This window comes from Nannospalax galili, unplaced genomic scaffold (genome assembly GCF_000622305.1).
Source record: "Nannospalax galili isolate Female #2095 unplaced genomic scaffold, S.galili_v1.0 scaffold79, whole genome shotgun sequence".
Taxonomy (NCBI): domain Eukaryota; kingdom Metazoa; phylum Chordata; class Mammalia; order Rodentia; family Spalacidae; genus Nannospalax; species Nannospalax galili.
In genome coordinates, this window is record NW_008343959.1 from 2,728,414 (window position 1) to 2,755,341 (window position 26,928).

General features: G+C 35.9%; 1 pseudogene; it reads right to left on the minus strand.

Moving 5' to 3' along the window:
• LOC103739742 overlaps nt 1-23,802 on the minus strand; it is a 171,461-nt pseudogene extending 147,659 nt beyond the window's left edge.
• Nucleotides 23,803-26,928: the final 3,126 nt, after the last annotated feature.

Genomic DNA, 26,928 nt, shown 5'->3' on the forward strand with positions numbered 1-26,928 from the left:
TCAAAAATTGTAAACCATTGCATTTAAGGACTTTTAATACTTGATACTATTGTGATAATAGATAATCGGCTAAAGTGTTTGTAAAGAAAATATGACACAATGATGGGTGAGATGGCTCAGCTAGTAAAGGTGCTTGCCGCGAGTCCTGACAACCTGAGTTTGATCCCTAGGATTCAATGACAAAAGGAGAGAACTGACTCCTGAGAGTTTTCCTCTGATCTCCATAGTACACTGTGGCAGAGCATGCCCCCTGACACATGAGCAGGTACATACAAGCACACACACACACTTAATAAATAAATACAAATAAATTAAAAAAGAAAATATGATGTTTTTTGTATATAGTGACTCATCTTCAGTCACTGTTATAAAGCAACTTTTTTGTACATTTTTAATTCAATACCTTAGTTAATTTAATTATGACTCTATCACTATCGTATATATTAAAATATTATAGAAATAACCCAAAATGTATAATTGTTCTGAAAAAGTGAATTGTTGATCAAGTAAAAATTGACTATCCCAGGTGCCACCAGGCAGTATTTTATGATCAAATAGGAGAATAAACCAAATAATAGCTGAATACTAGTTGGGAAACAATCATGTTCAAAGCAATTGACAATATGTTTAGGATTTTATGAAAAGCTATAATATATTTAAAACAGATTTCATTTTCTGGTATAGCAGATAAAAAGAATTTCAGAAGGCTGCCTGCATGATCTGTGAGGTGAGGCCTGACAAATTCAGTTTCCTTCATCTGTTCAGTGCCCACTGCTTTTTTCCCTCTCTGCTACTACATTCATCTTGAGAAAAGTAGGACCAAGGAAATAAGTAGTCCCTACCTATCCATCTTGATAACTTAATGCTTCTCTGTGCCTGCAGCATTGCGCATTAATGTTTTGAGTAAAATCTATAGGTTAATCAATCTCCTGCTTGAAGCAAAGTGCCAATCTGTCATGTACTAGATGGTACCCTCTCTCTTCTAACCAAATTTTTAGGCCTTGGATTTATTTGTTCCAGATGATTCTGTCAATGTGCTTCAATGATAGAAAACAAATCATATGTAAGCCATGCTTGCTTCTGACCCAACAAGCATCAACATAACTACTTGATAGATGACCACATTAATGTAAATATATCTTCATTATAAATCTAGGGCCACGGGATCTTTATAAAACTAATCCTAACATTGCACTGCCCACGAAACAAAAATAAATTGCAAAGATTTTTACATTTTAAAACATAGATAATATTTATTACTGCTTCATAGAGTGTTCCATAAATGTGCTTAATTAAAGGACTTTTTTAGTATGATTATTTAAAATAAAAAGTTGCTGCAAATAAGCTCACATTAGCATTTACATTAGCATTGCAATCTACGGGAACTTAAACTCTAAGCTTCAATATCCTCTCTTGAAGAATAGATGGATGACACTTCCTAAAACCAAAAGAAAATTATAAATACATGCTTGCCTTTTTTCAAGTATCAGAAGCACTGCTCAGGACTTGAGAGATAGTACCTCAATTTAAATGCTCTCTTCTAAATGAGAGAGCAAAATATATGGACACTTCCTTTTATTGAATCAAGCAGACACATAGTAAATATCAGTTCCTATTTTATCTGCCTTGCTGGAAGGTAACAAAATTTTTATATATTTGCTCATATTGACATCTGTATCAATATGCTATGGTCAAATAACTCTAAGCCAGACAATTCCCAGCAGGTGAGATTTGTTTCTGTTGGTTACCTATACCTTCTATCGAGCACATTGGCATTCCCTTGAGGACCCTTGAGCACAGAAACCCTATCACACAAATCAAAAGTCCATGTCATATGACCAGAAAGAACAGTTTAATATAAGAATTCTTAGTAATTTATCTTTGTAGCCCTGTAATTGTTCTGCTCAAATAAGAATGAAATATCACCACCAAACTTGATATAACTTTTGGCTGCCTTACAACTTTTAGATGGATACTTAGCTCTTGTGGTCCAATATATTGACCTGAAATATTAAATCTGTCAAAACACCCTAACCGAACTCAACTGAATTGATATTCTCTTTTAGTTCGTGCTACCCAGTGTAACAGTAAACTTTATTACTTTTCCTTTTATAGTCCTGCAAAACCCTTAATCCTCACTCCACATTTAATGTCTTTCTTTCATTCCCCCTTTAAAAGAAAATTTTAAAAGTTGTTGAGCTATTTATCTCAAGCTACCATCAAGGTCTGTAAGCACATTTCTCAGAATTAGTAATACTTGCACCATTTCTGTGAGAAAATTTGTTCAAAAACATGTTGACTTTCCATGAAAGTTACTATTAAAAACACAGCAGGACCTGTCCATTTAAACAGTCCCAAATGCCATAACACAGATGTATCTAGATCTCACTGTGGGCTATCGTATATGACCTCACAGAAGTCAAGGTAGTCATAATGACCTTGGAGCAAATATATTCTACACACAGTTTTAAAAGTAGCAGGGTTGAGATCAGCTCAGACATAGACGTAAAACATAACAAGCATAAGCATAAAACAAGGTGTTCAATATATAAATATTATCAAATAACATGAAGGCAATATTAAGGCACAGCATAAATTCTGTAAAAGTTTTATTTCCTTATCAGCCATAAAACAAATGCTACTCTTCCAAAAGGTCTGAAGCTAATTTTGTTAAGAGCCCAATGATAATACATTTTCTACGCATGCCCAATGACAAGCTTCCAATTCCTTAGAAGATTATGTGATAACTATGCAGTGTCATTAGCTTCTCATGGGGCCCCAGCTTATGTTCATTCTGGGCTGAATGTGAAAATGAATACAGAAATCACATTTCCCTTAAGAGAAGGAATGACTCATACACAAAGAAAAGGTATATGCCTTAAGAAATATATCTCAAGCCTGCCATGCATATCTTAGGATTGTTTGATATTTCCACACTCAAGAGAAAATCAATAATTCTGAATCTGCATTTTTCTGTGAAAATAAAGACCAATATTTTCAACTACTCTTCTGTATTCTAATTGAGTATGTAGAGAAAGCTGTACATTTTATCAATTGGAAATGAGTAAATACAAAATCACACATCTCTAAAGCACTACTGTAATGATCTGAAGAGAGGCATAGAAATAAATAGGGTTCCTTGTGTATCCCACACTGCAGGAATCAAGGAGAGTTCTTTTGTCTATCCACATTGACACTAGTTCTCAAGACTGTCCTTAACCATTATGATCTATGGGTCTTGTAAATGCCCAGTTCTGTGGGTAAGTTCAAGCACTTTGATGTTTACCCTCATGTGTTTCCTTTATAGGTCTGTGGATATTGCCTCAAAAATGTAGTTATATTTCCCAGTATACCAGCGTTCGGTGTAAATTCACTCAGTCATCACCAAGTTGCAATTACTGGGAGTAGGGTTCCAAGAAAGACGAAGTTTCCTGTTCAAAGGTCCATTTGAGCAATAGAAAGTCTCTGACTCTGGCTCAGTGTTGCTGGCTTTGACTAACAAGCATAGGCCTATGGAAACTTCAAGCCGAAACCAGCAGGAAAGCAATGCAACTGCTTGAAGGAGATTTTCTTTGAAAGCAGTCGAATATAGCTAACATGGTTATGAAAAGAAATGTCTTCACCTAGACATATGCCAAAATGTAACTGTTATCAGTGGAAAGTGTACAGTATGTGAGTGTCTGTGTGTTTGTGTGTCCACATATGCAACTACAATGGGAAGAAATGTTTTAGAACATTGCAAAATATTATTTTATCTAAAACAAACATTAAAAAGTTCTCCTCTTTCTCAGTTGAATATATAATTCCTCTTTTTAAAAAAAATCAGTACATTTAGACATTTAAGTCAGGGTGCTAGCAGCATCTATTTTTGTTTTTATTTAGCCTAATGAAAACTAGTAAGCACAAAATCACCCATATTTCCTCTCTTAACTCAAATTTGATTATATGCCCACCTTTATAAAGGGACAAATATATTTTGGCATTGTAACAATGACAACTTAAAAAAAGGTAGTATAGTTTTGACCTGTCAAAAATTTGGAAAATAAGAGTTTGTACATGCCACAGATTCTATATGTTGTTAATATGATTTCAAAGCCTTAAGACTCTGCTAATAATTCTTAAATTCCATAGACAAGGGCTGGAGAGATGACTCAGCAGTTAAGAGCACTGGCTGCTCTTGCAGAGGACCATGTTTGGTTCTCAGCACCCACACAGTGGCTACCAACTATCCGTAACTCCTGTTCCAGAGGATCTCATGGCCTCTTCTGACCTTTGTGGGCATTGCACAACATGGGCACATTTATGTACATGCAGGCAATGCACTCATACACATAAAATAAAAATAATTAAAAATATTTTAAATTACATAGAACAATTTTTTCTTAAATATCTAATTAACATTTCTCTTATTAAAAAATAGAGAAATTTCAACTTTGAGAAATGAGTCATAAGATTTAGCCCCTTTGGGGGCTGGAGAGATGACTCAGCCGTTAAGAACACTGATTGTTCTTGCAGAAGACCCAGGTTCGAAACCCAACACCCGCATGACAGTTAAGAACTGTCCATAATTCCAGTCCCCAGGGATCTAACAGCCTCTTCTGACCTCTGCGGGCATTGCACAACACGGATGCACTTACCTACATGCAGGCAATACACGCATACACATAAAATAAAAATAATAAATAAAAAAAGTTTAAAGGTTTAGCCCCAATAAGCCTCATGTCTTTATTCTTAAAATTGAGATAATATTTTTATCACAGAATTCAAAATCTAATTATGATTAACTTTATCAAAAATATTGAGGAAATAGCATTTAAGAAACAGTTTTAGATGGTGGTCACATCAAGACAGTGTGAAAAGATGCTATCGCATCCTTTTTCCCATGTTTGTAAAGAATATCATAATATTGCAGTATACAGTGACTAACAACTCATCTCAGATAAATACAGTGACCAAGCTTTTATTTCTAAATAATTTTTGTACTCATAAAAATTCTCCTCTCTTCTCTCTCTCTCTCTCTCTGAGAAATAAAGCTTAGGTGGTTTGAAAAACCAGAGGGAAATGTATTAGCTCAAAAACCTACTGAAAAATACACATATGAAATCCAAAAATGAGTGCATGTGTGGAAATTAAGGGGCTATAACAAGGAACACGGTGCCAGACAGGAGAAACTACAAGTTGTTGGTCAGGGCATGTCATAGACTCCAAAAATTGCATGGTCTATTGCTATCATCTTTGATTAGTTCCCAGAACTTGAAGGTAAGAGCCATTGCTGAAGACAGGACATACTTCAGACACAGAACTTGAAGCAATGGAGCTGGAACTGACCTGAAAAACCCCTCCTTGAAAACTAGCTCTCATGGCGTCAGAGGATAGATAATATGCAAGCTGCTCAGGGAGAAAATCAATCAATCAAACCCAGCTGGCACAGCAAATATCTCTACTGACACAGTAGCAGCGCCTTTATCTTTGGTGTAATCAATAGTTATCTAATTGAACTTAAAGTCCTCCTAATGGGAAGAACCTCATGTGTGGTACTGTAAACATAGCCAAATGTACATAGATGGATAGGTCATAGATTCTAGAGAAAACCCTACATACGTCACATCTTTAGACAACCTTAATTTCTTGATATATGCTAAATGTGGATCCTTATGTTTACAGACAAGTATACCAATCACCACTCATCAGAGAATCTTCTTTTTGCAACAGATGTAGATGAGCATAGAGTTCCAAAATAGGAGTGTCTGAGAGATGCCCTGAACTAAGTGATACATCCACAATGGAACCTCTACACTTAAGAGTCACAAAAACATAGTGGAACAAAGAGTAGAGAAAACACAAATCTATTTCTCAACTCTCATTAGTGAAGCTTCTTCATTCAACAGATGGCAATGAGCACATAAGGCCACAACTGACCAAAGTGTATAGAATAAGAAACTGGAGAGTGTGTGTCTCTGGATAGGACTCCTATACTAAACTTCATCCACCCAAGGCTCAGGGACCATTGCTGAAGAGAAGGTGCAAAGATTTGAAGAGTAGGGCTGGTGCAGGATCACAAGGAAGCAGTCTTCCAGGTTTTTGGAAACTTGCTGATATGAACTTACAGTAATGGTGTCAGCATGCACAAGACCCATGAAACTCAATCAGACAAAAACTCAGCTTAGAATTGAGGAAATGGGCAAGAGGCCCCAGGCCCCCAACCTTAGCCAAGGAGCTATTGGCAACTGATTAGTGCAGGGTGAGAAAGAATTGATTTTCTTTAAGGGATTGACTCTTGATAGGCTTATTTAGACTCCAGCGGATGAACTCACGCTGAGAGCCATCTGGATACATACACTTGACTCAATATATATGGTAGAAAGCATGAAATCCAATGAAGTGGGGGGGGGTCTATCTGTAGGTGCAGGTGGGGAAAGAGGTTTAAATATGACTCAGATGCATTGTATGAAATGCACGAATCTCAATAAAAATAGATATTGAGAAAATTTTAATAAAAGTTCTTTTCTTTTTCTTTTTTTTTTTTTTTTCTTCTGAGACAAATTCTCCCTGTAGCTCCAGCTGTCCTGGAACTTGCTATGTAGACCAGGCTGGCCTTGATCTCACAAAGGCTCGCTTGCATCTGTGTCCCTAGTTCTGGCATTAAAGGTGTGTGCCACTATGCTTGTACTCTAATTCTTAATCAGAGAACAGTGGTGAATGTAGACACATGCTGCTCCAGGTGTGGTAATAAATATCATTTGAGAGCTGAGACCTATAATAATATCATATCACGCTTTCTAAGGGAACATGTTAAGGAAGGAATCAGAAGAATGTCAGAGCCAGGGTTAGGAAGAAGAGCTGTAAAATGTTTGCATCACTGCATGACACAGCCAGTGCAATCATGATCTCACAGCAACTATGGTTGCCTGCACTGGACCTGCACGACCGTGGGCTAGGCCTGTCAACAGCTTATCATAGATCAGGAAAGGGCTCCTCCAGGTTGCAAAGTGTAGTTTCAAACCTGTACTCACAGAAACACTGTTGATTAAAATCAGTGGGTCACAAAACAAAACAGCATGAATGTGGGGAAATAATTTTTAAGGAAAAGGGGATGATGACAGAGTGAAAGGGAAAAACCATATCAAATTGACCCTAGGTGAACCTCAAGAAGGATAACACCACAAGCTAGGAAAGGAACTGCTCAGGAGACCCACCCAGCACTCCCTGCACCCTGCTGAGCTCTATTTTGTAGTCAGGCTTATCACAAGGGTAGGAAGAGGTCAAGACAGATTAGCCAGACCATAACCCCACAAGGTGGATGCAAGTCCCTCAAAGTGTCCAGTGTGCATTTAATGGTTGTGGTGAATTTTATGTCCCATGGCTTTCTTATATTCCCTACAGCAATCCCTTTGATTTAATAAAGAGTACTTGTGAAAAATGCAATAGGTGAATGTAATAAAACAAATAATCTTACTCTGTGAAATTTAGATTTTATTTACATTTATTGTGTGTGTATGTGACCAGGAGTATTTGCTCCGTGGCATGTATGTGGAGTCAGAGGCCAACTGTGGGAGTTGGCTTTCTTTGCTTACCATGTTGGAGAAAGCAACTTTACCCACTGACCCACCTTGCTGGCCCAAATATTAGATTTAAAACAAAATTCCAATGTACGTCATTTATTAATATTAGGTTAGGCACAAAATTAGAATATTGGAAGACCTTTTTCTCTTTTCAAATTTATTTCATTAATTTGCTGACAAATCATTTAAGGGACTTATTATCACCTCTACATTAATTTCACTAAGGAAAATATCTTTCATAAGAACTGTGTATAACAATCATAAATGAATTATTTTAAAACTACACTACAGTTGTACAAGATGTTTATTTCATGTAAAGAAAGTGAATATAAGAAAACCATGGGGATATAATTCACCACAACCATTAATGAAATATTCTTCCCAGTTTTTTCAAACCTGATTTTTACTCTATTTTATGCAGGACATTTAGGAGTGATGGTAAGATCATAATATTAAACAGCAGAAGCCATTGTTTTACAACTTTCTTGCTTCTTTGGAAACATCTACACAAAGACTGGATTGGACTGGAATTATGTAAGTTGACTTGAAATTTTTATCATATATATATAAATATATATGGATATATAAATAAGATTCTTATATGAGGTCACTGCTAAAACCAATATAGAAATTACATGGTTTTAGTTTTAATTTTATTTTATTTATTGAGATAAAATATAGTGTTGGGTGAAGTTAAAGGAGGAGGGTCAAGTGTTCATGACTAACCTTGGCTTCATGAGAAGTTCAAAGTTGGACAGAGCTATTTGAGACCCTATCTCAAGAAACAAATATTTAATAAGTAGATTTAGTTATATAAGTAAACAGAAGTAGTGTTTGCTCTCTGCTACAAACCTTTACTGTTGAGCAGCACTGAAACATATCCTTCACAAAGATATATCTTTACCTCTCTCAATTTTGACAAAATAGAATCTCTGAAAGAAACAGATGGTGTATGAAAGTCATTACATTAGATTCAGAATTGCATGAACTTTCAATTTTATATAGAATATTTCAACAAAATTAAGTGGCTGTTGGTATGAGATAATTACTTAGGATTGTAGGCTTTGGGATAATGCCAAGCCTACAAGTAGTGTCACCTCATAGAAAGGTTACTAATCTATTTAAAATTCAATACAGTTTCTTCATTTTCTTTCCTGAGTAAACCAATCACATATGGTCACTGTAAAAACTGCAGAAAGAACTTTTTCATGACTATTCAAGGATAAGTACTACTATATTTTTAATGCATATATTCTATAGTTTATTAGTTCTCTCCCTCACGTCTTTCTTTCTTTCCCTTTTTCTTTGTCTGCCTATTTGTACACTTTCCTGTCTTTCTGCTCACATATCACTTCTTCCCTCATATCCACCTTTTGCCTGTCTGACCATCTTCCTTGGTTATTTAACTATTGTCCTTTATTCACACAGCTGACCTTCTAGATTCCATTCTATATTCCTGGGACTGAGAATTTTTACAGTGTATTGGTTTATCGAGTTTGTTTTGCTACCTGTGTGATTGATTCCTATACTAACTTATGATAGTAATAAATATAGGCAGATGACTAAACTGCAAAAAGATTAGAGATGATCATCTTCTGAGTCTGGCATTTTGACAATGGCCAAGAGTACCAGGAATCTGCCAACATTACAGTGTGAGGCAGGAAGGACATCAGAAAAACGGGGTAGCTTCCGGCTTTTTAAATGATTCTACTTTGGGTGGAGCAGTGCCTTCAGGAAATTCAAAATTTATTGAAACGATGTCCCCACAGAATAGTCAATAAAGCTTAAACACCATGTCCACAGCTTTGTTAATGCTTCCACAAACCAATAAATAATCATTTGACATGTGTTTAAAATATATATTTAGGATAATTTACTTAGTATTTTGTAACTAAACATAATGATGGTGTTTTCAAAGAGACTGCTGCAGAATTCTGGCCCTATTATCCCTTTGTTCTGACCTTCACTTCATTGACACCTGTCATTACCGAGAGGTCTTTGTCAATGCAGATGAGCCAGTGCATTCACCGTGCCCTGAAACTCTGGAACTCTGAATTAAATAAGGCTTTCCTTTCTATAACGTCAGCTATCCTGGTAATTCTAAAGTAGCTTCACAGAACTAATATACTTTCCAAAGTTTACCTTGCCCTAAACCCTTTGCCTCTTCTCTTGCTCTTCCCTTTACTTACACAATTCTTGCTTGTCACATTAATCAGACCAGAACCTCATTTTCTCAAGCTCAACCTTTTCTCTCTGAGTGGGTTTTTTTTTTATTACATGAAACCACTTATTTCATTTGCTAGTTTGTTCCATCCATTCTTTCTTTTATGAATGCATTGTCTGCCTAACAGGAAAATAAGAAGATTGTCATAGTTTGAGAGTAAAACTCCAGCGACGTGTTGCTCATTATATCATTGCGATCTTATCACAGTGCCTGCTGCAAACTAAATGAGTATTTGCCAAAAGAAAAAAAAGTCTAATTTTTTTGCAAGGAAGAAATCGAAATTCAGAGAGTTAAAAAAAGCAACAAAAAATTTACTTAGTGTTAAGTCTTGTTTTGACGCTAATTGAAAAATATTTTGGTTTGGGAGGTTGTTATTGGTTTTGACAATTCAGTAATTACTGCAAAAAAAGAAAAAATCCCATCTAACAGTCAAAGATAAAAATTTTAAAATCTGGATACCATGTGAGTGTCCTGTCAAAGCTGTGCTATGTGTTTCCTTAGAGTCCTTGCCCTTGTATGACTTTACAAGGCATATTAATGACTTTCAACATCATATTTAAGATGGTGAGACACCATTAAAGTACGTTATTGGGAAGAAGTTTGATTGAATTTACATATATATGCATCTTATGAGAAGTTGGACTGGATGGTGCCTAAATTTTTTTCAAAACTGTATTCCACAGTTCTGTGACTTCTAATATTCAACCAGGTAAAAGAGTAGCACATATTTATATACAGCCTGGTATAATCATACATTTCTAGGCAAACATTTTCTTCATATTTTCTTACTGATTTTTAAAAGTTTTATTTTCATACCTAAAATTAAGATATACTCCTTATAGACACTGAGTGAGGAATTTTAGATTCTAATCTATGACTGGAAAACTTGTCATATATTTTGGCCCAACTTCCATGACATGTGCCTATAAATTCCATCATGCTTCTGATCCTATTATATACACAGAAAAGCCAAAATACAAACTTTTAGTGTTATTAATATACACTAATGATATATGAACTAAACTCTTCTTTCCTCATCTGGATAATTTCTAGAAGACTTTATTCTTAAACATCACTGATGAAAATGGAAATTCAGCTTAGAGAAATATTTTTTTCAGAGAATAATTCTTGAAGCTACTTGCAGATTATTTTTCTCCAGTGTGCTCCAGTGAGCAGAGTGACCTCTGCTTTATTTACATTACAGAGTCTTGGTGCCTGAAGGAGCTCATGAGAAAATTATTTTGTCAATGAAAAGATGGCTGAACAAACAAGTTATAAAATCTCATATCAAAGTATCTTACTAGTTGTGCGGCTTTGGTGAAATCCCTTAAGGACCCTAGACTTTTGAGTACCCATTTTATTGAAAAGAAAATGCTTTCACAACATTGTTTTAGTAAGGGTGAAAATGCTCTGCAAACTGAAAAGGAATCAAAATCTAAGAAACCAGAATTGATATATCGTTGAGGAAAAATCATTTAAGAGACATGTTCAGCCAATTTAGAATATAAGTAATTTAATCACATATAAACCATTTTTAAGAAAGGTTCATTTAAATATGTTCCGTGAATCAAATGTGACTGCTCAGTAATGAAGCTAACATCTCCATTGATAAAAGTAGATACAAACTGAAATTATTGAGTTTAAAATCCAAATTAGCATCAGTGTATAATAACATCATTAATTCTGTCATTTTACTATTTTTTAGAATCATGTAACTGAAGAAATTTGCTAACTGTATGCTAATCTATAAAGATCCCCAAAAGATCATTAAGTATGCTTCTTCCTTCAGCATCTTATAAACAACTCAGTATATTTTTACTTTAGATATTTACAAAATAACCTCTTTTATGCTGGAAACCTTAAAATGCATATACAATTTGAAAAGGTTGTAAATGGGAATGTCCAAGTACTGTGATGGTTCTGAAATTACCCATCAATTCTATACTAAGCATAACCACTTCTGAAACAGGCATTTGTGTTTAAGTCTCAAAGATAATGTTAAAGAACACATTTTCATTGGAAAAATCCACAGGATTTTTTTCATTTTTAATATTTTTTTGAGTTTTTGTATGCTTCATATCATATATCTTAGTCAAATTTAGAACCCTCTCTCCCCTTCCTGCCCCCCATAGACCCCTCCCACAAGATTTCAGGTATTCTGTCATATATGTTAAACCCTCTCTGGTCAAGCATTTCTATCCAGGTGTCTTTGGTGCCAGTTCATCTACTGCAGTCCAGGCAGCCTCTCTCTCATCCCACAGTAATCATTTGCCGACAGTTCCACTCCTTTATTACACTTCACCAACCTGCGGTTCAAGGACCACTGCAGAAAGGGACCACTGGGGGTGGGAAGATTGTAAGAGCCAGGGTTGGTGCATGAACATAAGGAAACAGAGACTTTCAGGCCACAAGGTTTTTATCTGAAGACAAAATTCCACTTTTGTGTATTAAAATGAATATTACATATACAAGCAAAATAAGCACAGACTGACTCTAGAGTTATTAATAATTGCTAATTTTATCAAAATCAATTTTATTTATCCAAATTACTGCAATTGGAGACTTAGATTATATTTATATTTCAAATCACATCTTTGTAGATTTAGCTGCATAAGATAATAATTGCTTTCATTCACTTGGGAAACTTAAGAAAAGCATTGTCTAACAATCACAGATCAATAGCAGAGCAGGGACTACACAAACCCTTCCTTATTCTTGATTTACCTACCCCTCATATATATATTAAAATTGCTGTGAGGCACAACAGAAAGCACTCTGTGTAATTTGAGAAGATTGACACTGTGGCATGGTCTTGGTCTTCATAAGGCTCTTTATCTGAAATTTTCTGCATCAAATATTTCAGCTTTGCCAAAGGATAACTATGTACAAGATCATATATAGGACTATGAAAGAAATTCAAATTTTAGTGAAATAATCTCTCAAGGTCTGATTTAAGCACTACAAAATAACCAATAGTAAATAAATCCTTTCCCTGATTTTAAGTCACTGATGATCTAAACAGACATATTCTGCCAAACAAAATTACGAGAAGCCTCTTAATAAGCTAGAAAATTCATGAAGAATCATGGGTTGAAAAATCACATACATAAGGATACTTGCTCGTTCTGTTCCTACTATACTCTTCTTTTTAGTATTCCTTATAGAATTCACAGCAGAGTATATCCTGTCTTTGCAGGCTTTATCTTATTTAATGTTTATGATATTATGTTACATATATATTTGTACACACACACACACACACACACACAAACGTGAAAGGGTCAATATGCAGAGAATATGTGACCATGAGTAGCCTATTCCCAATTGATACACAAACAGCACAATCTTTGCATCTATGGCTCAGAGAAGTTTGTAGCAGAGGGAATAGAAAGATTTAAGAGCCAAGGGATAAAGACACCTGCTGTTAGAGTCTTCTAGATGCAACAGGGAAATGGCACCCATGAAATCTCAACACCTAAATAAGACCACCATAAGGACAGCACCAGCTGACATGCCAGTGTGGATGGGGGAAGTTTCACAAGGCCCCACCTTAGACAAAATCTACAGACAATCAATGACTGCTGAGAGAGGAGCATCAGTTTTCTACAGGGATGATTCCCTGGTAGGTTATCCAAGTGGTCAGCCTTAAACACATGTTCATATCAAAACACTAAATGGACTCCATAGGTTTTGTGTGTGTGTGTGTGTGTGTGTGTGTGTGTGCAAAACAATGTTTAAAGAAGAGATAAGAAAGTGTGTGTGTGTATGTGTGTGTGTGTGTGTGTGTGGATAAAACAATAATTAAAGAAGAGATAAGGAATTTGAAGAGTTAGTGTGGAGAGAGAAAGGAGTAAAAGCGATGTACATCTGGTACTCATGTATCAAATTCCTAAAAAAATGAATTAAATTAAATTAAATTACAAAGTAGGATCTGTAATTCTTCAGGTAAGTTTGTGGTTTCCTATCCATTTCCCTATGTCTATGCTGGAATTTTTCTCCATTGTGAGTTCATATGAGCAACTGCTCAGCTGTCTAGAAAACTCTGCAGTCATCCACTTTCTGTGGCTCTTACAATCTCTCCACACCCTTTTCATAATGATCCCCGAGCCTTGGAGGCAGACAATTGATAGCGGTGTCCTATTCTAAGCACTCTGTAGCTTCTTTCTCTCTGCATGTTGACCATTTGTGAGTGTCTGTGTTAATCACCATCTGTTGGATAAGGAACTTTATCTGGTAAGAAATGAGAGATGCATTAATCTGGAAGTATAAAAAAAAGTCATTAAGAGTCAGTTTAGTACTGTATCCATTTAGCAGAATAATAGTATTAGGTTCTCCCCTTAGGCCCTTGACCTGTCTAGTCACAGGTTCATAGGCCTGATAACAACTTCATGTATAGGCTCCATCTTATGAAGCAGACCTTTAATCCAATTAGAAAGTGATTTGTTAATCCCATAACATTTGTGCCACTATTGCACCAGTGAGAATAATTTGCTAAGCCAGTCCAACACTAGCTGGGGAAGAACTGACAACTGATAACTGCTTGGGGGAGGAGATTCAGTCAAATTTAAGGATTTGACTCTTAGTGGTAGATAAACCCACACCAAAGGGCATTTGCAGACACAAATTTGAGTGTGTATATATGTATATTAGAGTGCATGAAATTGTGGTTAGTAAGGGGTGTTGCAGATAAGGGAAGGCCTCTAAATCTGATAAAAATATATTGTGTTAAATTCAGAAAAATTATATTATAAAAAGGCCCCACAGAAATAAATTGCTTTTTTTCTTTTTGTTAGTTTTTTTAATTTTTACTTCCTGCATACCTAGTTTCATATATCAACTTGACACACTTGGGAGAGGGAATCATTAGATTGAACTATGGGCATGTTTATAAGACATTGCCGTGATTGCTAATTGATATAGGACAGAGCAGCTCACTGTGGATAGTACTTTCCCTACACAGATGGTCCTGGGCTGTATATGAAAAGTCACTGACTATAAGCCTTGATGAAAGCCAGTTACAAGCATTCCACCATGGTTTCTTCTTCAAGCTCCTACCTTGAGTCTCTGTGCTGGTTGCCTTCAATGATGAACTGTGATCAGGATGTAAAATCCAGATAAAACCTTTAATTGCCAGCAACTCCCCCAAAGAAGAAAAGAAATATATACTCTTGTGCATAAATATATATTTTACTCATGAAATGTATAATATACTATCTGTATGTGTATGTACATATATAATACATTTTGTGTATACTTGCATGTGATATACACTGTAACTTAAATATATATTATACACTCATATATATCAAATATGCATAATGTATATTATAACATATTAAAAGTAATCTAAGATATGTTTTTAAAAAGGGGATGTCTAACAAGGGTTAGAGAGATGACTCAGCAGTCAAGAGTGCTTGCTTCTCTTGCTGAGGACCCTAGTTCAGTTCTGAGCACCCAGGTTTGGTGGTGGCTTACAACCACAATATCTTCTTCTGACTTCCACAGGCACCTGCACACATGGTACATAGACAGACAAGCAGATAGATGCACACAAACACACATACACATACACACATAAATAAAAATAAAAATTTAAAAATTCAATATCGAATTTATTAAAAATCAAATATAAATGATGCATCATGTTGAAAAGTTTCATTATACATTTATACCAGCCAATGAAGGCATGCTGCAAATTAAATGCCCCTATTCTATCACTTACGGAAAAATGATCTTTGAGTGATACAAATTAAAACAGTTTTTGTATCTACTTTAATAAATAACTAAAATGTGTATATCGTACTTTTATTCATTAGATTATGGCACAATGTGATCCATAAACCATTAATATTATTTTAAAATACATTTAATGATGTCAAATGAATGTTTAATAAATGAAATAATGGGAGCTGACTAGCAAATCTCTTAAAGCATCCTTATAAAGACAAAAAGGGGTAATTTCAAAATAAATGATAATAAAATGTTAGATTCTCAGTTTGAAGGTAAGAAAAGCTTCACCTTAACTTAATTTACCAACTAACTAAGTTGGAAACTATTTTTCTAGAAGACCTGAGGGTTTTCAACTCAACAACATAGCAGTTAAGGATCTGTAAAGTTTCTAAGCTCTAAAATTATGACTTGGTTATAATCAAAAGAGAGGAGCACATATACCTTTTTAAATAAAACCAATTTGGGGCTGGAGAGATGGCTCAACAGTTAAGACCACTGACTGCTCTCGCAGAAGACCTGGGTTCAATTCCCAGAACCCACACCATGGCTAACAATTGTAGGTAACTTTATTTCCAGGGCATCGGAATCACTCTTCTATTTTCCACATGCATGGTACAGAATGGGTGCTCTTAAATACATGCAGGCAATACACTCATATACATAAAATAAAAACAAAAAATAAAACATTTTAAAATAAAAAATAAATTTGAATACAAAAATATCAAATTTTTGCTGCATTTTGGAATGTATTTATTGAAATAACTTCTATCAGAGAAACTGGGATAGTACCTCTGATGTGGTCACTCTAAACAAATAAAGAATATTCCTGTGAAAAATCATAGCCACAATCTGGAGCATACTAAATGTTAGGATTAAAGCAGATTTGCTTGGAAATGGTCTATGCACATAACTAGCAAGAAATATTGGCAAATATTGCAAATAGGAAAATGACTTAGGGAGACATCTAAAAATTATACTTGAAAGCCAGGGGTGGTGGTGCACGACTTTAATCCTACCACTCAGGAGGCCGAAGCAGGCAGATCTCTGTGAGTTCAAGGCCAGCGTGATCTATATAGTGTTTTCCAGGACAGCTGGGGCTACAGAGAGACCCTGTCTCAAAAAGACCAAAAAAAAAAAAATTTTATACTTGAAACCCAATAGACAATTTGGTCAAATCTAGAGAAAACACTTAGAATAAGTGAAAGAATCAATGCCACAGGTAGAAGGTTGGAGGAGATAAGAGAGTGGAAATTGTTAAAAAAAAAAGGAACACTTGGAAATCTAGCAAATCATTAGCACAATAATCCACATTAAAATTATTCATAAGGTCTAATAACCATAGATTAGTGCATCTTTCAACTCTCACCAAAGAAGTTTCTTCTTGTAGCAGAAGACAATTAACACAGAGATCCACATCTGGTCAGCATGCAGAGAATAAGAGACCATGGAGTGCTCAACCCTAAATGGTCCACCTATATCGCACCCTCTCCTCTCAAGAGTCGGGGATCATTGGGGATGAAGGCGCAGAAACATTTTAAGAACCAGATTTTAAGAACCAGATGTGGTTGATGAATATAAGGAAAACTGTTTTCTGGACACCACTGGGTAGGTACACATACGAATCCATGGTATTTATGACTACATGCACAAGACCAATGCAAACCAAAGTCAGACAGGGGCCCAGCATGCGTGAGGAAGAAGGGCAGGAAGCACAGCCTCAGCTGAGGATCCCTTAGCAACTGATGAACACTGGGAGAGTTGGTTTTTCTTACCCTGTCACACCTGGTAGATTGATCAGACACCAAGGGATAGATTCACACCAAAGAACATTTAGGAAACAGAATTTAAACTCAATAGGCCTTTTAAAAGACATATAACAATAGAGGACATGAAGTTCAGAGGAGGGTAGTAAGGTAGGGATAGAGAGGAGAGGATTTCTGAATATGATCAAAATATGTTGTATGAAATTTTGGACTCAATAAAAATATTTTAAAAAAAGAATGTCACTGGGGCTGTAGAGATGGCTCAATGGTTAAGAGCACTGACTGCTCTTGCAGAGGACCTGGGTTCGATTCCTATGATCCACATGGCAGCTAAGAACCATCTGTAACTCCAGGGGATCTAATGCCATCTTTTGACCTCCACAGGCATTGCTTGACACAGATGCAGTCTCACACATGCAGGCAATATGCTCATACACATAAATTTAAAATAATAAATAAAATATTTTAAAAATAATGTTATCCTTTGAAGAAAAAAAAAAACTGTTGAAATGTCCAGAAAGCAAAGATTTAGAGGCTACTGAGACAGTTTTGTCACTTGAACACATCAAAGAAGCTGGCTCAAAATTGAATAGTAGGAAATTCCAACTCAAGGAAGCTGGAGAAATCTATATATATGTTGTCCCTTCTTCAAGGCTTGTATACCCAAGAAAAGATAATGCCATGGGTACGATACACAGGTGACATGCACTAAGCCATAAATTGCCATTTGTTTCTGCGAGTACAATGAGCATTCAGGGCGCAATGTGCTGCAGTTAATCCTGAACAAAAGTTGTAGTGGGAACAGAATCCTTAGACTGAAATTGCCTGGGATGGGACACAGATGTAGGTTTTGTGACTTTATTTCAAATGTGCTTCCTTAAATAACAGATTACATAACACCTAAACATTGAAGTCAATGAATATTTGTGCTAGGAAAAAAAAGGAAGAACATGGGGAACAAGCACAGGGAAAGGGGAGTCTCCAGGATGTCCCCAGGGTGTAAGGTATGTAGGCCCTATGAGTGTTAGGGAGATAAGACATATTTCATGGCAATAATTCAAGGGTGAGAAAAATCATCCCAGGGTATTATAAAAATGTACATCCAAGAAAAAAGGAGCAAGATCCCGTGTAAGGAATTTTTAAGCAGACATTATAAGATCTAAGATCATAACCTACACTTGGCCAAAATCATAGAGCTTCCTGATTTCAGGGATCATGAATATCAGCAGTGATTAGGAGCTAACACTCAGGCATACCATTTTTCATGTACTGCACACAAAAAGATCACAAACATCCCTAGGTCTAGAAAAATGTCAATCTCATTATTTTCAAGTCATAATTCATACTGAAAATTTTCTAAAAATTATGTATTATTTTGTTTTTAATATTCTTATTAAGCTTTTGTGCATTTCATACAATAGTTCTTAATTAAATTTAGAATGCTTTTCCCCATCCATGCCCTCACATACCCTCTCACACCATACCTCATGCATTCTGTCATACATGTTAAGTCCCATCTGGTCAAGTGTTTACCTGGATATCCTTCAGTTCAAGTTCATCCACTGGAGTCTAGTCAGCCTATGTAAATATATTAAGGAAGACCCACTCTCCCTCACCCACCAGTAATCAGTTGCTAACAGTTTCTAGGTTAAGGCCTGCCTGCTGCTCATTTCCTTTGCCCAACTCTGGGCCCTTTCTTGATTCAATTGGCATAGGTCTTATGCACTATGCCAACACTGGCACAAGTTCACATGAGCAGTCTTCCAGTGTCTGTTTCTCTATGTTCATGGACCAACTCTGGCTGTTACAATCTTTACACTCCCTCTCCTCCAACAATGGTCCCTGAGCTGTGGGAGGATGAGGTTTAATATAGGAATCTTATCCAGGGACAAATACTCTGCAGTCTCTTATCCTCTAAAACTTGGCCAGTTGTGGCCTTCTGTGTGCATCGTACTCTGTGGTATAAGGAAGCTTCACTGGTAAGAGTTGAGAGATATATTATTATTCTGTCCACCCCTTGTTCCACAATGTTCCATGATCCTTATGTATAGAGGTTTCATTATAGATATGTCTCCTAGAGATGGGCATCTCTCAAGACATATATTATCTGTGTCTAAGTAGTTGTGGAATTCTGCAGTAGCCTTCATCTGTTGCAAAAAAAAGTTTCTTTGGTGAGTAGTGTATGGTATACTTCTCTATAAATATAAGGATCCATATTTAGCATATGGTAAGAGTTTTCATTTGTCAAGAGATGTGACAGAGATAAGGTTTTCTCTAGATCTATGTCCTCGCCAGTCATATGCATTTGGCTGAGTTTACAGTGCCACTCATGAGTTCCCTCCCATTGAGAGGGCTTTAAATCAAATTAGATAACTGTTGATTACTCCCCAGATAACAGTGCCACTACTGAGAAAATAGAGAATATTTTTTATGTCTCCCTTAGAGATTTTATATGTTCAAATTTATATGTTATAACACATGATAATATAATTGACTAAAGTAAAGTGATTGAAATTCATTAGCTTATTAATCATTGGAAGACTGCGCACAGAGAAAACGGATATTATTCTACACTATAGGGAAAACTACCATTGAGTAGATAGTGACCCATGTAAAACCAATCTGAAGGGAGAAAAGCTGCAGGCTATAAATGATAATGGTTTTATATTCTACCTGACCTAGCTCAGGGAAAAAAAAAATGAATCAAAAGAGGCAGATTCGTGCTTTCCAGGCATGCCCCAGGAATGGAGGATTCTCTTTTTATGTTAATCCACTGTGTTTGAGTCAAAAGCTGACAGTGCGCAGACAACAAAGGGCCTGCTAAGTCGGCTGTCCAAAAATACTCACTACAATTTGTCAGGCTTCACATTACACATGGCTTTTTACACTTCGCTGGCCTCCAAACATAAAAGATCCTGTTGGTTTCCCTAATTAAATACAGTGAGATCAAAGGTTCACCAGTGACTCTCCGACAGTCTCAAGGTATTCCAGAACTGAAAGCAAATGAAAAGCCTAGGAAAAACGTGCCAGAATTTCCAGAGACTGCGCTTTCTTTTTGGTGTCTCCAACTTTCACAAGAAGTAATAAAGTCAGGGCTGCCTGTGAGAGTCACATATCTTTTCTTTGTTTGTGTTTTCCCTTAATCAGGTAATTGTTTTGACATCAGAGTAGGAGGAAAATGATGTATAGAATATAAATATGCCAGAAATGCCATTTGTGTAGAAAACATGACGTTACACTAGGGTCCAAAACTGCTCTGAAGAATATTTTTCTAGATAGAAAAGGACCCTGGAACAATGTATTTTCAGAACTCAATAATAATTCAGAGAGGAAAATGCATTAGAATAAAGTATGTCTCTGGCTGTGGGTGACTAAACTTCTACTTTAGACTCATGAATCCATTCACAGATAATTCACAATGGAGTTAGTGTTTACAGGAAATTCCAGTGTCAAAGGGATGATCTAACCTGATTCCTCCTGGGTGACTCAATATTGATTATCCTCATTAAGGGAACAATGTATAGTAGATTTGGAAAGGGTCTTCTATTTTAGGAGCATTATCGCTAAAAAGAACATGATATAATTGTTAAGACTTTGAAAGATAGCACAGGATGCACACCACAGTCCCTGTTTCTCTGTGAACATATGGATTTAATTATTTCGAGATTTCTAAAAGTAGTAGCTGGAGAAAACGTTTAATGTTTAAGAGCACTGGCAGCTCTAACAAGGGACCAGGTTTCCATTTCCAGTACCCACAGGAAGGTTAACAGGTATCCTGAAATTTTGCTCCAGGGGATTCGATGTCATCTTCTGGCCTCTTCAGGCATTGCACACATGTGGTGCACTTAAATATGTTCAGGTAAAGCACTCATGCACATAAAAAATAAAAATAAGTACACCAAAATCAACACCTTTAAAATGTATTTATAAAAATTAAACAAAACCAGCCAGGCCTGGTGACACACACCTTTAATCCCAGCACTCCAAAGGCAGAGAAAAGCATTCAAGCCAAGCCTGGTCTACTTAGTGAATTCAAGGCCAGCTGGGGCTGCAGGGACACCTTGTCTCAAAAAAGACAAAAGGAAAAAAAAAGAAACCAAATAGCTTTGAAATATGAAAAATATATATTTGATGTAATAGATCCTGTACACATATGATTGTTATACTGGTGATGTTTCTGATTGTACCAAAGGATATGTGCATGACATGTGATACACTAAGTTATGAACTCAGCTTTTCTAATGTTACAGTATATATTTAATATTATCCTCAGCATACTTGACACCTTTTTCATGTAAATGTGAAGTAGCCATAAATTTCTTTTTTCCAGTATTAGGAATTTAACACAGGGCCTTACACATGCTAGAAAAGTACTGTTCTGTTGAGCTACATTTCCAACTTTTTTATATTTGTTAGTTTGATTGTTTGTTTTGGGTCTTAATCCTCTTGACCTTGTTTCCCAGGAACTTGGATCACAGGTATGTACCACCATGCCAGGCCTAGCCACATTTTTAAATGACAAATAATTATTGATGAAAAGTTACCAAGGAAAAAATAAATGCCTGCTTACTTTACTTAGCAATAAAATTGCTTTCTTCAATATGTTCTTTATTAAAATGCAATAGAAATCTCTCCTGAAAACCAGATGGTAGACGACATGATAAATTAAAGCCCCACATATGTGTGAATAGAAAAAAATAACTTGCTTCTGACACAAATGACATTTATAGTATCACATATGTTTTTTTCTAATGAATATAAGATGATATTGATATTGCAAAAGACCTTTATTTCAGATATGAAACAGCTAGAGGAGAAAAAATGAACTATAAAATGCTATGACCTATATCCTAATTTAAAAGAGAATCTTTGAATCTAATGAAAAATTGGCACAACTAGAAAGAATATTTTTTTTCAATAAGGTTCTTTTCTTATTCTTCTATACCTAATTTTTAGACATAAAATTTGAAACATAACTTTACATCTAACCTATTTAATAGCTGCCTAATTACCTTGACCCTGGCCAATAGGGCTCCAAATAATTGCATTAATAAAAATATACATGGTTATGCTATAATTTCACTCATAACATTTGAATACATCAAAGTGTTTATAGGAGACTATTATTCTAGATTAACATAGACTCAATTTTAAACATTACTATATACCAGCTATATGACTTTGGATGTTATATGAATCATTTCAATGTTTTTATTTCTTTTTTCTAATATTAAATATTATTTGGTATGTAACACAATAAGTATGAATTTTAAAGTATTGGCTGTAAATAGCACCCAGTATGGTACTTGCCATATATTTATCCCTCAATATAGCACCAGTCAGTAGTTGACAGCTTATAACAAATACAGAAAAATGTAACTTAAATACTGTACCATTAAGGAAGGTCATGCTGTCCAGTGTTAAGTCTTACTTTTCAAGCTTTAATATACCCTGTCCTGGCACTTCCACTTCAACAGTTGTTATCCATGCCTGGCTGCAATGAGATTAATGTCTTTGAATACTGAACAGATCTTGGCTAACTGTAAGCAAATTATATAAAAATTTCTTGTTAGAAATGGCCAATAAATTGTTTAGTGCTTTGCAAATATTGAACCTGGGAAAATCATGTTAATGCAACATCTGTTAAAATATAAGGAAAGTAACTGATGGGCCATTAAACAGATAAATATAGAAGGAATGAACAAAAACAATTATTGGACCTTTAAAAATATGGCCATTGAACACATTCATTGCAGGCAGAAAAACTGGTGAGATTGTGAAAGAAATCAAACGGAATAAATTATATTCTAACACAAAATCCAGATCTACCGTAGCAAAATCAAATAGACACAGAACCAAAGAATGAAAATATTCAGCTGGAAGCTCATAATCAAGGTTCTCCTAGTCATACGAGCAATAGACAACTTTAGTGCTAGTTATCGCAGCCCAATTAAACAAGCAAATATTGACATAAATTAATACCAGAAGAGTTCTTAATATGGCTTATGCAAGAATAGGAATTTGACCTCAACACTTTCCCATACTGTTGCTTGTTGAATAGCTCCATTTTAATTAGTTCCTATGAGTAGAGTATGAGGAGTTTAGTCTGGAAGCTAATACAGTATTTAGTACACAGCTTAGTTGCTCTAATTGAGTATGATTTATATCACATTAAAGATACATAAAGAAACCAAGAAAAAACATCATACATTTGTAAGGATGATGTATCAGTTAAGGTCCCAGAAAGAAACAGATGGTCCTCAAAGTGTTTAACTGAAATAAATTTCAGAGTAGTAGACACAGAGGTGAGGGCAAAGTCTTTAAAGACTCCAAGAAGAAATAGTGAAAGAGCCATGATCTTAAGCGGTATAAAGCCAGTAGCATCTTGAGATGAAGAGGCACGGAGATGCAGAGAGTTACATCTGAGGAAGAAAGACAGCCAGTCAGAGCTGTGGATATAGTGGAAGGCTGTCACTCTCAGAATGACAATGCCTCTCAGACCTGACTTCTTCAGAGCTGCCATCTCTATGACGCGTTCCTTATTGCTTGATTCCCACAGACGGAGAGAAAGGAAGTCAGCAGATATATATGATCTCTAATGTTCAACTCTATCATAGCAAATAGGACACAAAAGAGCTGAGACTGAACAAAAGTGTCTGAGGTAGGAAAGGGGGATGAACAGAAAGCAAAAAGCACAGTTGAATAAATGTGATTGCATTTGCAATCTTCATTTTTAAAGTGTCTAGTAGTAGCAATATAAAACAGATGATAAAACTTTTCTTTATGGTAACTGTTTGTTATATGCATGAAATTGTTTCATCTACCACATTTCAACTTTAAGCATTTTTTAATTCATACAAATGCATGCAATAAAGTGCAATTACAGCTCAATTAAAGTTTCAGTGCAATTAAAGCACATTGAAAATAAATGGTACAAAACAAATCTTTGGTGATGTTTTTGTTTGCATTTACAGGGATTTTGACTATTCAAAGTACCAATCTGCTATTAGAGATATAAGGAATTACTTAACATGTGCTATGTAGTTTCCTCACTGAATAAATTATGTCATATTTCTGTCTATATTATTGAAATTTTACATAAAAGTCTGTTAGTTGAAATGACAATAAGAAGGTTAAAAATAGCATTTGAACATTTCAATCAATATTTCAAAGACATATACATTGAAGTTTCAATAATGTTTTAAAGGGAAATTTTAATGGAACTTGCAAGTTCATATACTGTTCAAAGCTGTTCTTATATCAAAATATGTCACTGATTTTAAAATTTTAATACTGAATAATACAGTCATACTCATTTCCAGACTAACAGTGAAAGCTTATCTTTTAGGACAGAGAAGGTCAAGAAAAATTAGAGAAAAGTGGCTTACTAAGGAATAAATGTTTTTATTGTATTATATTACAAAACTGAAGGTATTAGACTTTGTGATGTTAACAACACAAGAAAGTCATTGTAGCTCCCATTTATAAAGTTACAATTTAAATGAGGAGGTAGGCTTCAGGAAGCACTTGTTCTAGAAATACTCACATATGCATACATAACACCCAGACACACACACACACGCACGCACACACACACACACACACACACACACACACTCACACACAATAAATTTAAAGATGAATGCTCAGGGAATAATTAAAAAAGAAATATTTACATCAACATCTGACAAGTACATGGTGCCAAACTCCACTCTAAATATTTATTTATTTATATTTATATTTATACCCATTGTGCTGGATGCCTTTGGTTGTCTCCTTGCCACACTTGGGTGAAGGGAGTCTCACCTGAGGAATCTTTTCATTTAACTGGCCTGTGTTCATGTCTGTGGGGCATTTGATGATTACTAAGTCATGTGGGAGGGAGGGCCCAGCCCACTGAGGGTGGTGCTACCCTTGGGCAGGTTGTCCTGTCTTGAAAGCAGGCTAAGTACGGGCCAGGGGAGCAAGCCAGTAAGCAGTGTTCCTCCATGGCCTGTGCTTCAGCTCCTACCTCCTACATTGGGCTCCCTCAGTGATAAACTTTGGCCCACAAAAGGTAAGCCAAATAAACCTTTCCTCCCAAAGTTGTTATTGGTTATAGTGTTTTGTCACATAAATCAAAAAGAAATTAGAACACCCACAGACAAATGCTACACCCAGACTCAATCAGAGAAGCCTCTCTTTGCACTTAACAGTGGTAAATACAGAGACTCACGGCCATTTAAGGTGCTAAGAATAAGTGATAATTGAGTGCTCAGCCTTAAATAAGACATGTATACATATCACCCTTTTGAAGGCTCGTGGATCATAGCAGAAAAGGAAACAGAAAGAATATGGTAGGGAGAAGGCCTGTGAAATGCTGTCCTCTGAGCACAGCGCAGCAAATGAACATAAGATTTCACAACAGCTATAGCTAATGCAATATAGGCCTACACAAGACTGGACCTATCAATAGTCAGTCACAGACCACAGAGGGGCCCAAGCAACCTATCTCTCCCTGCTAACTACTGGCTACTGACAGATTCTGGCAAAGGAGCAGACATTATCTTCAGATGTGTACACACTGAGCAGGCCACCAGGCTCACTGGATTGTTCCAAACCATTGGTTTCACAGGTGATCAAGGTGAAACACATTGGGTCTCATAAAAATATAACTGAATTAGAGTTAAAAAGAATTGTAGGAAGGAGAAGGATTAGCAGGCATGAGAAGGAGACTAGAGTGGTTGCGGGTTAGATTATTCAAAGTATATTTTATATATGTATGAAATTGTCAAAAAACAAATTCAGTAAATGTTTAAAAAAAAAAAGAACCTGACAAATAATGTAATATCATCTAATACTAGAAAGACTCAAAGAAACAGAGCCCCAAGAGAACACCAAAACAACTCAGGCTATTGCCATTGCCCTTGGTTACCTACCAAAACTGCATGGTAAAACCCTATGGCTGAAGAGACCATATATTTGGGTTCTAGGATATAGAGAAATCAATCTCAAGCCTTTGGGAGATTTTCTGTCTCCTGGCTAGCTGTCATAGTGCTGAAAAGAGCTATGCAGGCTGCTGGGGGAGAAAAGACATTACTGCTCTTACCTAGCACTGAACGCTGCATTTCAATACTGACCTGACAGGCAAGATGCTCCTCACTGCTACATAATGGCACAACTGTTACAGGATAACTGTTTTCTGACTGGATTTGAAGGCCTGATACACAGGAGGAAATCCATGCCTAGTACTCTAATCTTGGTCAATGACCATGACTGGGGAGGTCAAAAGCTCTAAGGTAAAATCTGTTGTTATTTTGCTAAGCAGTCATCCTATGGAATTGCCTCTAAATACTTATATTTATGCCCACAGAACTGCACTGCTCTTAACCTTGATCAGAGAAGTTTCTTTTAAAAATATTTTATTTATTTACTTGTATTTTACATGTATGAGCATTGCCTGCATGTATACGTGTTATATAATGCCCATGGAGGTCAAAAGAGAGCATTGAATCTCCTAGAATTGGAGTTACAGAAGGTTGTTAGCCACCATGTGTGTACTGAGAATGAACCTGGGTCTTCTGCAAGACCAGCCAGTGCTCTTAACCAGTGAGCCAGCTCTTCTGGCCCAAAGAAGTTTCTTTTTGAAGTAGAAAAGAGTCATTGGGGC